At 33.6% G+C, this 16,299-nt stretch overlaps 1 long non-coding RNA gene across 1 annotated transcript; it reads right to left on the bottom strand.

The window, feature by feature from the left end:
* Positions 1-661: 661 nt before the first annotated feature.
* On the bottom strand, positions 662-1,468 carry LOC149786788 (uncharacterized). The gene is made up of 2 exons (XR_016425224.1): positions 1,167-1,468; positions 662-812 (listed from the first exon to the last, which is right to left on the bottom strand). It is a non-coding gene; the product is annotated as an uncharacterized LOC149786788 (long non-coding RNA).
* Between the last annotated feature and the right edge of the window lie 14,831 nt (positions 1,469-16,299).

Raw genomic sequence — 16,299 nt, 5'->3', positions numbered from 1 at the left:
AATTGTAAAACATCTATTAAAAATGGGTTTTCCTTTTAATACTATTCAAGTTGCCACTCTACTAATTAAGTTTTTTTTTAAATATATTACCTGCATTTTCCTACATCATGTGATGAACTTTAGTGCATTTGCTATTAGTTCAGATGCACCAAGACCGTCTTACTAATGTTAGCGATTAAACTGAACACAACGTGTAATAAAATCAGCATGGCATATGTTTGGCATTTGCTGGAAATATTTACGTTTGAAAATATTCACTGGAATTTCTAGTGTAATGACCTTTCCGGAAACGGTCGTATCACGCTGCTTGCTTCGTTGTTTCATGCAAATCAATGAGGCTGAATTTAAAGATTAATTTGCTTTCCATTTAATGTGTAATGCCGGTTTCAATTAGCATTCTTCACTCATTGCAATAATATAAATTATATTCAAGACCATAATGATTGGCCCAATTACTATATATATAGATGCGCGACGACTGTAAAATACCCCAAACAGTGTCCTGGCTGGATTCGAAAATTGAAGTTGGATTATATTGTATTTTATTAAATGAAAGAAGAACGCAAGAGTTTTGATATATCAGTTTATCCACCAAATTGGTACATGTACAAGTTAAGATCTTTGCAAAACAGTCAAATAATTCATCCTTCTGTCATTGACTACAAGTCGTGGAATCTAAATTCATTTCTCTGTTTTTTCCAAACATTCAACTGGAAATAACCCCGTCCTCTTTCTAACCGGAAGTTTAGATACAGTGTGATGGTATATCATCCCATTCTTGTTTGGAGGACTTAGACACTTGAGAGACATCCCTGAAAAGACGAGCAAAACCAAATAATGAACACTTAAATGTTTCTGAAGACATTGAAAGTTTGATAGGCTTATATAGCATTATTCAGGAAACTAAATTTTTAACAAAATGTTTCACTTCGCAATACATACTCTTTTTCTGATTATTACAGTCACTTTAGATATGCATTTTAATTAATTCATTTGTTTTTAACAACGAGAGACAGACATACAGACAGAGACAGAAAGAGAATTAATTAGAAACCCTGTTTGTCACTTGTTTAGAGCTAGATAACCAATGGAAGTGTTAAGAATTATTCTATAAGTCTCTAAACAAACCCTTATGTGATGAAGGCAGCATGGACATGACAACGAACCTTTCTTGACTGAGATTTCATCTGGATTTCTCTTTTTGAAGTATTTGGTTACTTTTACAATCTGACCTGCATCAGCCATATTTTCTTTTTTCCACAGCCGCATTCCCTGTGTCAAAAGAAAGAAATCAACGATGTCACTTTATTCGTATCACGGTATTGAAAGACTCACTACATCGACTAAACATGACGCATGTAATCACATTTTGTTTTCAGCCTGGGCACTAGAATGTTTGATTTACGCAAAACAGACAATAAGTTGGTGTGAACGAAAACTATTTAATAGCCTAAAGCAATGCGTAACATGAACAATGAACGTCTTTTTGGGTGGGTTGCTATTTTTTACCATTACATTGATACGATTCCATCAGGCGGTTCTTGAATTTCTAATTTGCCCAGTGATAATTATTGTTTATGACAATGTACAAAATCCGTGAAGCGATTTTATTCTGAATTCACCGGTCGCATTGTTAATCCCATCAATTCTCCAGTTGCCATACATCTCCAATCCGGAAATAAACGGGGAACGAGTATATCAGATATTATTTCTAGGCTAAAAATAAGCTTGGCGTGGTATTGCATTTTGATAGCCTAAGTTAATATATCAATAAAATGTTTAAAACAAAACGTAATCTCCACAAGTGTGTTATTATCATTTTGATTTTGAAATAAATGCGTGCTTTCAGTGAGTCTTGTAAGCGCTTTCAGTTACAAACTTGAACTCAGGCCAGTTGCAATTGTAAATGCACATAGGTGCTCTAAAAAGTAGTCATAAGATGATTAATAGTCGATTTATTTACCCCAAAACCTTTCCACACAAAAGTTATGAAATACGTCATTTTTAGTTATAGATACAATTTTCATATGCAATCCAACGTTTTGAGCCGTACAAAGTTTCTAGAGTATGCTTCCATACATATTCGGAAACCGTAAGAATAAATAATCTCTACTACATACCATCATAGTGAGTGACCATCTCCTGCAGATCAGTACACTAATCAGCTGTGATATAAAAATACCCCAAACAAATTGTCACTTAGTGAGGATCAACTGTTTATTTGTCTTTTGTCCAATCATATTCACCGGGCTACATTCTCGCGATCAAGTTTGAGCTTGTTGGAAAACTCGAAACTTCATGCACCAGTTTAGGATAGGCATTTAGTATCAGAAAACTCCTGTTTTGAATAATAAATAGAAAATAGTTTATTTATATCTTGATATCAAAAAGGTAAAGAAGGAAGAAACATAGACAATAGAGAGGATCCTGCACAGAAGATGTGAGTTATAGGTCCCGCTAATGGAACTCACACGAGATGGCGTGTATGTACAATGTACCCTTTAGTTCTTTTTAGTAATTTCGCGTATGATTCAAGCCTGTACGAAACCATGAACCAGTCAAGAAATCCTATAGCACACACCGTATATAGCCAAAAACAATGGTATTAAGCACCGTGGTCTAGAGAATTTACAAAATTTTCTTTTATTTTTATTTGTAATTCACTGTGTAGTAAAAAGAGTGAGAAGAAATAAACTCAATATTATTTTTTTTAAATATAATTGATATGCAATACACTACTTATCGCATATGAAGAGGTTATAGCTATTAAACCATCACAACATAACATAAGTAAAAAGAAAGAAACGGTAAGCATTGATTGGTCGATGTAACATTTTCTTCAGTCACGTGTTGCACATTTAACTAACTGGTCGGTTGATTAATCAAAATACATTTCTTGCTTTCCTTATTATCTAAACGTATATGTCCGTCTTGATATACTTTTGCTCATATTTTTATTTTGTGTAATCAGTCTAAGTCGGCCGATCGGAGATCCCGGTAGATATATTGTCCGGGACTTAGCCACCACATCGTTTCTCCTTGTGATTCTGTATCTGAAAAATTTAGTGTTTCTTTTGTAATTCTTTATATTTACATTCTTGAAACATAGCGTTTCATTAGTATAACGTAGCCTGCATTTTTCTGATGTGCAAGTAAACCCTAGTACATATCTGAATACTACATAGGATGAAACATTATTAATAATACTCGTTTAAGATTAGGGTAAATATCTTACCTAGTTTGTAATATGTGCTAGAGCTGATACATAAATAGTAAGGACCACTACGCGAAAATATTAATTATAGCTGTTTTTGCTTGTACAGCATATAGATAATATTTCAGTAGCAATCACTTCAGTTAGTCTACATGTGTAACTTTCATTAAATGATCGTGAACTGGAATCCTGCAATGATCATAGTCAGGTGCTCAGAGTGATGTGTTACATTACTCTCATATTCTTCTTTTAAATATTGTAAAGCGGTGTTGATTTGTCACTTCTTCTCGTCTGACATATTTTGAATTACAAAGGACATAAAACACATCACATAAATGATGGTAGACACAGGTCACAATGTAAATTCACTCGGACTGCTATAAGGATAGTAATGCTACATGACTAGACCAGCTACAAAGACAGTAATTCTATATGACTAATCCAAAAAGTTTACTTACAATTTTTCATTTCCATATCCTTCTATTTGTGTCACACTCAAAGATATGGCAACTACTACAGCTGGCAAAACTGAAAGTAGCAAACAATATTTTTTGTAACTCACAAAAATTACAATAGTATCGGATATAACATTTTTCTCAAATATCCACAACAAAAAAATACTATGACATGATATGCATAGAAAACCTGCGTATTTTGCAATTCATCTTCTCTTACCTAGCATATTTTATACTATCTAGGTTTATGCACTTTAAGTGGATAAGTACAATATTTGTTCCATGTTTACAGTTAATACTAGATACACTCCATTTCATAAGATGCACAGGTTAGTCAAGATATTAGGCAAGAGTTTTAAGTTACAATTTGTTTTTTAAATATCGTTTGTCAAGGAAACATGCTTATATAATCTTCACACTAGAACAAAATGTTTTATTTATTTGTACAAAATAAATAAATTATGTGAAGGCAAGTCTGGATTTGTACAGTAAACAGCTGAACCTGAATTATCAGTGAATGTATACAGTTCACATGGTCAGTTTGTTCTACAATGGATATTACACAGCTGAAACTTTAGTACAGTTCCATTCTAAACTAACAAACTGTACTGAGTAGGAAGACATTGATAATGATGAAGCTACAATACAAACTTATGCTCTTAATTGTCAGCCTTTTTAAGGTACGATTTATCTGTTTTCTATTTAAAATTCCAGGATCAGATATCAAATTCACATAATTTCGATTTTGGACCAATGGTCAGAAGAAGAAATCTTTCTCAAAAGCACAAGGTCAAAATGACCACTCATCTATAAATACATATTGGATATTCAAGAGGGCTTATGTGACAGCCACTTTGAAGGTCAAATCAGCATCATTTTCATTTAGTATCAACTACAGATCATAACATGTCTTCTAATGAAAACCTCACAACAAAATTTTTTTTTCTTCAGGATTAAAAATCCACTCTTTGCATGTGCCAATACTGTGCAGCAAAATGTGACTTTTCTAACATCAGCAAAAGACATCTTAACACAAAGAATGATAGAAGTGAGCTGCTAATTAATTTAGTTAGGGTCTTCTAAACTGCAAGAAGACAAAGTACACAGCGCTATAATTAGTCATTTACTGCAAGTTGTGGGAGAATCCATTTTTTAAGATGAGTATATTCTTCATTATTCCATAATTTTTTTTCCAGTTTACAACATACTCAAAAGCATTTAATGTAATAATTTCTAAAGAAGTTGAAGTTCAAATGTGATACAAACTGTTGCCGGATCCTGGTATCATGCATATATAAAATTATCACAGGGTTAACAAATTTGTTAAAGTATATGACTACATCATGCGACAGTATATCATGTACTGCCTAATAATACATAATTCAATACAGTTATAGTAAAATCAATTACAAATACATTACTTCACGTTATAAAAACTTGTTATCAGGTTCAAAATTTATACAAATACAACATTTTATCAGGACAAGTCATTTTGCCAGATTCAGGTGTCTTGGACAAGTGGCTTCAAAAGTGTTTCACTGGCATGCATTATACTTTGATCTTGCCCACAATATCCTCTATATTAACACTACAATCTATTAAATTCCAGCTTCCACAAAGCATTTCGACGACCATGCCGCATCCATTGTATTTATCAATGCTAACTTAACTCTGATATGATTTAATTTTAGGATAATAAATGTTCAGCAGTATTTACCCATTTTCTGGTGTACGAGGTAAGAGCCCATATATTCAAAATTGTACCCAAATATTCCTGCAAATATTTATACACAGCGAACTGTTTACTATCATTATTTTAACATGATCAATTGCTAGTTATATAAGAAAGATATCAAGTACCTTGAAAAATGGAATGATAAACATGAAGAAATGCTACTCAAACTTGGCCAAATATTTTAATGTTTAAGTACACTGACATCACTGTAGTAAATATATGTCAAATCTGTTAAAATCATGTACAATTATTATAAATAAACTTGACTGAAAAATAAAACATACTCCGTGCAAGAGGCAGCAACAATCGTACTCGTGACCTTGTTTCGAATACATAGACCAAGGTCACGGCAAGCTCTATTCCATAGGCTAACATCAGGAAAAAAACAGCTAGGTAGAAATAGTGGCGAAGGGGTGCCACAGCAATGAAAGCATCCTGAAAGATGTAAAAATGGCAGATATATATGGTAAGAATCTGACATTATCAAGTATCTATTTTGAATGTCCTAGTGACCAGTGAATATGTCTGGAAATGTAAGTCACTTTAATATGTGTCATTTTCCTTGCAATTGACAGTTCTTCCAATTTTTTGGGTTGTTAAAAGTTAACAATACTAATTAGTCAGTAACGGTACTAAATACATAAAATGCATTAAATAATGCACAATACATGAGATAACAAAAAATGTTTCAGGCATGTTAAAACAGCAATAACAGAAACATCCAAACTCTTTTCAACCAAAAATATCCATGTTGCTTAAAAATGATCAAGAATTTCAAACATGATAAATATTGCAATGTTTTCTGCAAACAAACTTTTAAACTTGAGCATATTTTAGAAGAATAATTCTCCTCTTAAAGCAAAATCTTCCTCCGGCACATAATTAAATATATGCCATATGTACTCACTTATAAGTCAAGTCAAACTGCAAACATTACTATTCATATCTTCTGTAGAATAATGAGGCTGCAGATCAGTGTCCATCGTGTTTGTTCTAAAGATTACTCCTAATATGTTTTACTGCACATACTCAGATCTGCTGGTGCATTATGCATACCTGCCAACCCCGATGAATTTGCCATAAGTCTTACAAAAATAACCTTTAAAATACAGACTAATAAAATGAAAGGAAAACATATTGAAGTATGATTGTTGCTGTAAAGTTCGAAAATCGGCCCATCCTTATTTGATTTGGATCCGGGTTTTACATTAACTTTAGTGGAATTAGTGCTTGATAATTGTTCCTCAGTTGCTTTAAACTGCACATATTTGTAAAGCAAAGTGTCTGCATTATCTTGTTGTTGATTTTATATATATATATATATATATATATATATATATATATATATATATATATATATATATATATATATATATATATTTAATGGTGCCAGCTACCTATGCATGTTAAAGATCAAAAGAAAAAAAAGAGCCTCTTAAAAAAAGTTTAAATAATCAGTACAGAAGAATAAAAAGGAACATTCATACTGTTCTGAAAGAATGTGGGAAGGGACACAATTACGTTAATTGGACATCACTAAATGTTTTGAATGTGACACATGGCACGGGTAACGATTGCCGTCATGTGTACTGAAGAAAATTTTTAAAATAATTATGTCAAGTTGAGAGATAGCAATTAGTCATCGAGCTGCACAATAAGGGTTTGGAAATGAAATTTGTGCAACTTTAGTAAAGGTTAAAAATGTGCATGTGTATTTGTACACACTTTTCAGATGAACATAATTCGTACCCTCCCTGCATCAGTTTGGAATACGGAACTTTTTAAATACACATTTTCCAACTTGGCAATAGCAGTATATGATATTTTGTTTCACCTTACTGAAAAGTGGTCAAACTTACAGACACAATCTGCTGCCTTACTGAGACGATCATGTTAGGGTTGGAATGTCTGCGTTATGCAACCGCAGATCTGGGTTTGTGCAGTTTGAAGTTGGGCTTCACTCATAAGCAAGTATATATACCAATAAATTCCAATACTTACATACATTTATCTAACTGTAGCAATTCTGACTAGACCTTGATTAAATATGGATTATTTGTTTACCAGCTAAATCAAATTATAGAATTAACCCGCTTGTAAATAAAATAAGTTTATTTAGAGGTAAAAGCAAAAGACTTAATTCACCCATTACCTACACATATTGCCTTCACAAACAACTGACATAACCAATCCAATGCAAATGATGAGAGCTTTCACAGTGGTAATTTTTCATTAGTGTGTGGGTTTTAGAAACTATACCATGAATAAAGAATGCACAACATATACCTTTAATACAAGTATAAAGTTAAAATGATAGCAAATTATCAAAAGACAACGACCTTACTCAGCCAAGTCGGACTCGTTAAGTCCATAGACAAATGGTGCAATTAAGCACGCAATGCCCTACATTGAAAGGCAAGTGTCAATAGAAAAGTGATGAAATTGAGTATTCAGTGCCCTACAGTGTAAGGTAGGTGTTGATAGACAAATGGCAAAATAGAGTACTCAGAGCCCTAAGGTGAAGGCAGGTGAGAACATCTTTCATTCTCTCGTCATCATGGATTTACTGACATTGTAATTGGTCATCACACCAGTTATGTGAATGTCAAACCAGCTAGGAGGATAACTATCTTGAATGAAATGAAGCGATCTAAACAATTTATTTATTACAGTAAAACCTGTTGTGAGAGACCTCACCTTATGCCAACCAAAGGCAGTCTGTCAAGACAGGTGGTCTCTCATAATACCCATACTCATTGTACAAGTATCATATCCGTTATTCATCAATCTTGTTAAATATTGCATACATTCTTCTCAAAATAACTATATATAATAATGATATGCATCTATCATACAAAGTGAATCAAATTTATATTTGAAGATCACATGAATATGTACATCTAGTAGTATATGAATTGAGAAATAAACTAAGGTAATATTCACCTATCTGTACGGTAACTTCAAATTGGCCATACATTTTAGAGTTGTTCCAAATGTAACAAAAACTGTACAGTTAGCTATGATGTTTTTATATTATGTTAAGCTCTATATCACTTTTCTTTAACCCTTTACCTCATAGAGTGCATGGCTTTTTAGCCCTCCGATACACATGTAGCTAAGTTACCCAGTGCAGCGCATTATAAATAGAACACTTGTTACCTATTCGGCTCCATACACATATGCCTGCCTGTTAACTGTTTAGCAGTGTAGTGCATGTTACGTTTAACAGCAATTTTAACATTTTATATTTTTGGTAGCTCTGTAATTACTTTTCACGGAAGAATTTTTGTATGTGCTTTAAAATCTTGAGAGAACTTGTTCACCGTCAAGTCAGTGAAGCCGCGTGACCAACCGTAGCTGCCATTTTTAATACTCGAAATTTAGAAGTTCTTGGTCTGCATCTACATCACTAAGTCATCTGAATTTGATAATTTATAAAAACTAATTCCTACCTAGATCAATATCAGAGCCTTTGCCTAAGTTATTGAAGCTTTCATAGTTGTGATTCTAGTCATGAAAAGTACTGAACGAAATCAGCAACCTCCATTTTGGAGAGAGGAGAATACGAGCCAATTACATAGCATTTTTCTATCAGAGCATAAACAGCGACAACGTGATCTGACGTAATGGTCATTCACAGTAATGAATGAGGTATCCAATAGGGGGTTTTCCCCGAAGGTGGCGCTAGGAAAACCCGCTAAAGTGGCCAATGTTTACAGCAGACGTCAAAAGGCGCTTCCATGCGAATGGAGTAGAAACGTCAAAAGACGCTTCCATACGAATGGAACAGAGCCGTCCAAAGGTGCTTCCATGCGAGTGGAGTAGAGGTGTCCAAAGGAACTTGCATGAAGTAAAGGGTTAAGAAAACCCTTATACTTCTTTGTTGACATTTATTTTTCTAAGCTGATTGGTCTGAAAATGTATCTCCATCTCTGAGCAAGCTCATAGAAGCCCTGGTGGTGAATGAACACGACTGGCAGCAAGTAGTGAACCTACCGACAGGACATCAAAGACAAAAGGTTATTTTTATTACTAAACAAGCCGATCTCAGGAGCCGACTTTGGTTACTTTTTTTGTAAAAGATATCAATACAAATGTTATTTTATTGCAAAGCAATCCGATATCGGAAGCTGACTGGATTCTGGTAAGTGAGCCGATTGTATTATTATATATTTTTTGAATATGCAAAGACGGCCGAGATAAGGAAGCAAACTTGGGTTCCTTTAATTGTATATACGGGAATTTTGAAAATAAATTGAAACAATGGAACGAATATAGTGCTTTGTGTACAAAAGTCGATAACCCAGCGTCACCCAGAATATTTGGAGAAAATAAAATCATGTGATGAATTCGTGATGGCCAGAAGAAAAACAGATCATTTCGCCGACAATATGATCATTGACATGGATGAAACTCTAGTGTACTTTGATCGCATTACTGGATGTACTGTATTTAATCCAATGCAGCAGCAGAAGAGAAGCAAATGATTTTGCAAACGAGAGGGAAATAATCAACCGATATATTGAAGGCAACTGCTATTCACGCATGGCACGGTGTTAGGTGCAAAATAGCCAAGATTAATTTATATCCAGGTATACTGTAAGACAGTATCTCGCAAATAAAAATAATTATTTGTAAACACATTCACTTGAGTGCAAGTGACAATCTTTTCGCCGGCTCGGGTTACAAAAGTATCATTACTATTTACCCGCAGACATCAGTGCACCTTTGTATTAATTATTCTACAGATGCCAAGCACATAGAAGCCCTGGTGGTAAATAACCACAACTGGCAGCCAGCAGAAAACTGCTTCATTGAACTCACCGACAGGACATCGAAGACAAAGGTTATTTTTATTACAAAGCAAGCCGACTTTGGACGCGGAAGCCGAATTTTTTAGATATCAATACAAAGGTTATTTTAATGCAAAGCACTCTTACCTCAGTAGCCGAATATGGATTTTTGTAAGTGTGCCCATGTTTTATTTTTTAGCTTTGAATATACAAAGACGACCGAGATATGGAAGCTAAGTCTGGTTCCTTTTCACCAGTATTCACGAAAATTTGAAAAGAAAGTGAAATAATGGAACAGTTTTTAAAGTTACACAATATAGTGCTTCGTGCGCGAACATCGAAGACCCAGCATCGTCCAGAAGATTTGAGAAAAATAAAATGACGTGATGAATTCGTGAAGGCAAGAAGAAAAACAGATCATTTCGCCGACAATATGATCATTGACATGGATGAAACTCTAGTGTACTTTGATCGCATTACTGGATGTAGTGTATTTAATCCAATGCAGCAGCATCTCATCAACACAACCCTTCTCCTGCACATGTACGATCTATTATTTTGGTACATGAATATTTCTTTATCTATCTCATACCGTGAAAGCTGTATTGAGACAACACACCACCTGAAGCGGAAACTACAAATAAACCTCAGTTTTCAAATCTGCACTAGTCTTGCTAACTCTTATAATTTTGACGCACATCTTATCGTCAGTCCATCCAGGAATGCGATCAAAATACACTAGAGTTTCATCCATGTTAATGTCATATTGTCGGAGAAATGATCTGTAAGAATTGGAATTTATTGGTATATATACTTGCTTATTAGTCAAGCCCAACTTCAAACTGCACAAACCCAGATCTGCGGTTGCATAATGCAGACATGCCAACCCTAACATGATCGTCTCTGTAAGGCAGCACATTTGTTCTGTATGTGTTCAATAAGGTGAAACAAAATGTCATCTACTGATATTGTCAAGTTGGAAAATGTGTATTTAAAAAATTTTAGTATTCGAAACTGATGCATGGACGGAATGAATTTTGTTCATCTGAAAAGTGTATACAAAATACACATGCACATTTTTAACCTTTACTACAGTTGCACAAAGTTCAGTTCCAAACCCTTATGATGCAGCTCAATAGCTAATTGTTATCTCTCAACTTGACATAATTATTGGATTTTTTTTCTTCAGTACACATGACGGCAATTATAACCCCTGCCATGTGTCACATACAAAACAATTTGTGATGTCCAATATACGTAATTGTGTCCCTTCCAACATTTATTCAGAAGAGTGTGAATGTTCCTTTTTATTCTTCTGTACTGATTATTTTAGCTTTTTATGAGGCTCTATTGTTCTTTTCAACTTTAATATGTATAGGTAGCTGGCACCATTTACAAAACTTCTTAATCAACAACTTGATCATGAAGACGCTTTGCCTGGAAAAATATGTGCAGTGTAAAGCATCTGAAGAATAACTATCAAGCAAGTCTGGTCATTTATATGCAAGACACAATTTTATGGTTTTCTGAGTGTCTTTGTTGATGGGTTTTACTGTATTATCATACTATAATGATAATGGTAAAATTTGCCTCTTCCTTTTGTAAAGCTAAGAGAAGCTATGAAGCAAATTAATGTTGCAAGAAAGCGAAACCAGGCATCTTTTTCAGCGACTTTTTTCAGTTTTGGACAAATTGTAAGGATTAAAGATGGACGTACTTTGCTAGCTTCACGAGGTGTGGAAGATGGAAACTTTGAACAAGCCCTCAGTTTTAAAAATGCAGCCCATATTTGAAGAAAGACATAGTTGATTTTTGATGTTTAATATTTTTTCCTAAGATATTTTTTATCACTTACTCCATAGTTCATCGTTTATCCTTTCATTCAAAATGTGCAATATCATGTGATATTAAACACTTTCAGTATCATATACTTTCGATATTAGATACTTTCCTTATAAGGAAAATACTTTACTATACAAGAAATGCAAGCTGAACGTAAAGTGGTATACTCACACAAGAGTGTCTACCATCTACCTTGTTACCTGAAACCACCCCTAACAAATGTTCTCGTATCTTTTTCAAGCAACAATCATAAATAATCTGATATCAGACTTGAACTAAAACTGAATATTGGTGACTCATTCCTTGTTGCATTTCTGCTTTTCTTATATTTGTTTTAGTATCTGTGATAACTCTTTCCGAGTTGGCATAAGGTTCCTTTCTGAATGACGTCATGTGTAGCCAGTGCTAGTTTTAGATTTGAGGCATTCTTATAGGGAGAGTTTATCTGTTTGTGTAAATGTGTATGAGTACACTACCAAATGCACTTTGCTGTTAGCATTACAGGCTTTAATTGTTGAAATTTGGTTTTATAGAACAATAATATATTTTATGAACCATAAACATTGTTCAGTTACAGATTAGTATATTTCTAAAATATGTAATGAAAAGGATATTTTTGTTGTACTAACATATATGGTGAACTCAATCTTGGTCATTCCATGCTCACTGGGTCATGTGATATTCCAGGAATTTATTCATGATATTACATATTACTTTAAAATAAGTGTAGGGATAGTGTGATTCAGTCAGTATGTCCATATAGTTGTACAACATCTTCATATCCTCCATGACAGTTAAATAAAGAAACATGGAACTTGGGTCAGTGATGGTTCTGTGGGTGTTTATTGTGCCTGAAACTCTGTTTGAAACTTTGATAACATCCTTAGGGTGGGCCTGGGATGGTATGTGTCATTTTATATATATATTTTAATAGTTCCTATGCTGTTTCTCTCATCTTATTTGAGAATGTACATGGATGATGAATGAAGCAAGTGACAACTGATTTTAGACTGGAACCTATTGATTTTGCTCTGGGGTCTTTCCCAACCATCAGGAACTTAGCTCATGGGGAATAACAAAGAAACTGTTGAGCTTGCCACCCTATAACCGTATATACAATTGCTGGGCATGAAAAGCTAAACTTTTACATTTAACTGACATGTACCTTACAGCTTTTCCATAACTTTGGTTTTCAAATCAAAATGATTCTGCTTCTGTTTGAAGTGTGCAGGACCCTGTGCAATGTGCCAGTCATTCATAGGATTAATTAAACCATGTTTCTCTCATTATACTCAGAGCTGTGTTTTTTTATTGTTTTTATAGCCTTTTTGTATATATATTTTGGGTATGATGTAGAACTGTATATATGAATATATTAATGAATCTTATCAATGCAAATAAGTAACAGAAAATGGTCATTTTTAGTACTGCTTGTTTTGTTTATTCAGATGTATACAATCAACCACACTTATTGACAACATTAGCCCCAAAATTAAACCTATTCAGCATTGCAGAATTTTGACTCCCTTAATGACAGTCGAAAGAATGATGCATCTGATATCGTAGGTAGATTCTGTTCTGTTTATGAGGATTGCATAAATTCAAGATATTTAAGTACATATAAGAAATCTATTTACAGTGGGAAAATTATTATTATATCTTTTTGCTTTAATTACAATCTTGTAATACAATTGTCTGTTTGGATGGATTGAGAGATGTATGCATGACAGTATATATATATATATATATATATATATATATATATATATATATATATATATATATATATATATATATATATATATATAAAAATGTAATACAAACCGGCTACGAACAGTGCAAAACTAGAATCCAACTAATCTAAGGAATTTCGACTTTTAATGAGTCTTTTATAAAAAACATAGACAAGACAAACACGTCAAACAGAAAAACCATTGTGTTTGTGAAACATTACTATGACTTGTTGCGGATGCTGGAAGATATTTTATATTGATCTAGAAATCAATGACCCATAGCGACATCTGTAATGTTATGTAAATTTATCTACATGCAAATTATATCGCTGATGTTTCATGGTTATAGTTGTAATTATAGGGAAATCGGGTGACTAATTAGGTAATTTAGACAATATTTTGGGAAAAAATGTGTTCACTGCAAAATGATACTTTATTTGTAAATGGATAGTTTTTAGCAGCCGACTAGATTTGCATTGTTCGTAGTCTGTAGTACATTTATCTTAATCAATCTCTGACAAACATGATCTTTCGCTGGATCCAGTGCTCTTGGAAGGACTGTTATTTGCCATATGATTTGTATTCTTTATCTATCTATCTATCTATCTATCTATCTATCTATCTATCTATCTATCTATCTATCTATCTATCTATATATCTATCTATCTATCTATCTGCCTTCAGTTTGCAAAGACAGTTGTTCAAAACTTTATTTTATAAGGGTAAAATGATGCAGCAAAAAGCTGTGTAGTTTAAAACTTTGCTTATTTTAAATTTTAATCTGCCATGGATTAGTATAATTTATGTTTATTTGTGTTTGTGATTTTGCAAAAGATTAAATTTGTATTACTACTTACATTACTTAAATACGTTTGTCTTCACTATGTCAGTCAGATACAGACTGATAATGAATAGAACAGTGGTAACGCACTTGCTTTGTGCTACGCACTCAGCATAAGGTTAGTTTTAGGACTGGTCGGCCTGGTGTCTGGATCATGTGACTGGGTGGGACATCATGCTACATGTCTGCGGCATGATGTCCCAGTGCTAGACATCAATATAAACCGCTACACTGCAGACATCATAACAATATGATTGAAATATTACTAAGCTACAATAAAAATCCAAAACACACTTACATTGCAAAGGGATAAATACACGTTGTGCTAATCTTTACTTGTTTTAGCTTCCAACAAGAACCCTTTCCTGCAAGCAGACCCTCATATGCAAAAGATGGTAGAAAAATATGCCAAAGATGGTCAACCAATTAATGAATTTGCAGAGTCCAGCGAGAATTGTCAAGTTAGAGGAGCGGTATCGATGCTAGCCTAGAAGATGTGAAAATATCAAATATTCTTCTTGAGTCAGAGGTCAGGAAAGACCTTTACCATACAGAAGTTGCCACAGCATCACCGCTGATATCAGCTGCTAGTCCTATTATAGACAGGGATAATGGAGAATCAAAAATTCTTAGAGTGGTATGTGAACTGAATGTACATGTATGTGTGGTTTCTCTGCATTAAGCATATTTATTACATTGGTTTCTCACTGTAAAGTACGAATATTACTGTGGTGTCTCATAACATACATGTATTACAGTGGTTTCTCACTATAATGTACATATATTTCAGTGGTTTTTCATTCTAAGGTACATGTATTACAGTGATTTCTCACAATAATGATCATGCATTACATTGGTTTCTCAATATAAAATCACTCATTATGCTGCTATATTTCTTATAATACATCTGTGGACACGGGTCACATTCTGATTTTGGTTAAGTTCGTTTTATTCCTTGACATCATAATATATTTTTACATCATTAAATACCATTCTTTGTGCTGTAATGATGCAGACTTGTTGAAATATGATCTGATTTAAGATGGCCTCACAACTGTTTTTTATGGCTTCGCGTTTTAAAGAGAGAACCTTGTACTGATAATAACAATATTTTTACAAGCACAATTATTTTATGTGTTGAGTAATTGCATAGCATCATGTTGCCGAACATATTGATGTCGATAGATATTTTAGCCATTTTGAGGAATATGTATCTCCAGTCTATACAAAGAAGGATAACTGATTGGCTGAAGGACATCTAATTGGCTGAAGGACACCTAACTGGCTAAGATACACCTATTGGCTTAATGACACCTAATTGGCTGACAGATACCTAATTGGACGAAGGATACCTAATTGGATGAAGGGTGCCTAATTGGATCAGGCACTCTTAATTGAAAGACACGTAACTGGCTCCAAGACACTTAACGTGCTGAAAGATACCTATTTGGCTGAAAGATACTTAATTAGCTGTTTAGTTATTAATATTAAATTATTTTCTCTTAAAATGGTCTGTCATCAAAAATGCATGTAATTACTGTACTAGAAGTGCCATTTTACACCTTGAAAAATCCACATGAATGTGTTTAATATTCTTTCATTAGTGGCATGCATTGAAAATAACTGGCAATGCATGAAACAATTTATAAACACTAAGCATTAGTCTTTGCATAGTGGCATACTGTT

The sequence above is a fragment of the Sinohyriopsis cumingii genome, chromosome 12, assembly GCF_028554795.1.
Source record: "Sinohyriopsis cumingii isolate HCF-2022 chromosome 12, ASM2855479v2, whole genome shotgun sequence".
Lineage (NCBI taxonomy): Eukaryota > Metazoa > Mollusca > Bivalvia > Unionida > Unionidae > Sinohyriopsis > Sinohyriopsis cumingii.
Note: the sequence above shows the minus strand (reverse complement) of the source record. Positions and strands in the feature narration are given on the sequence as shown.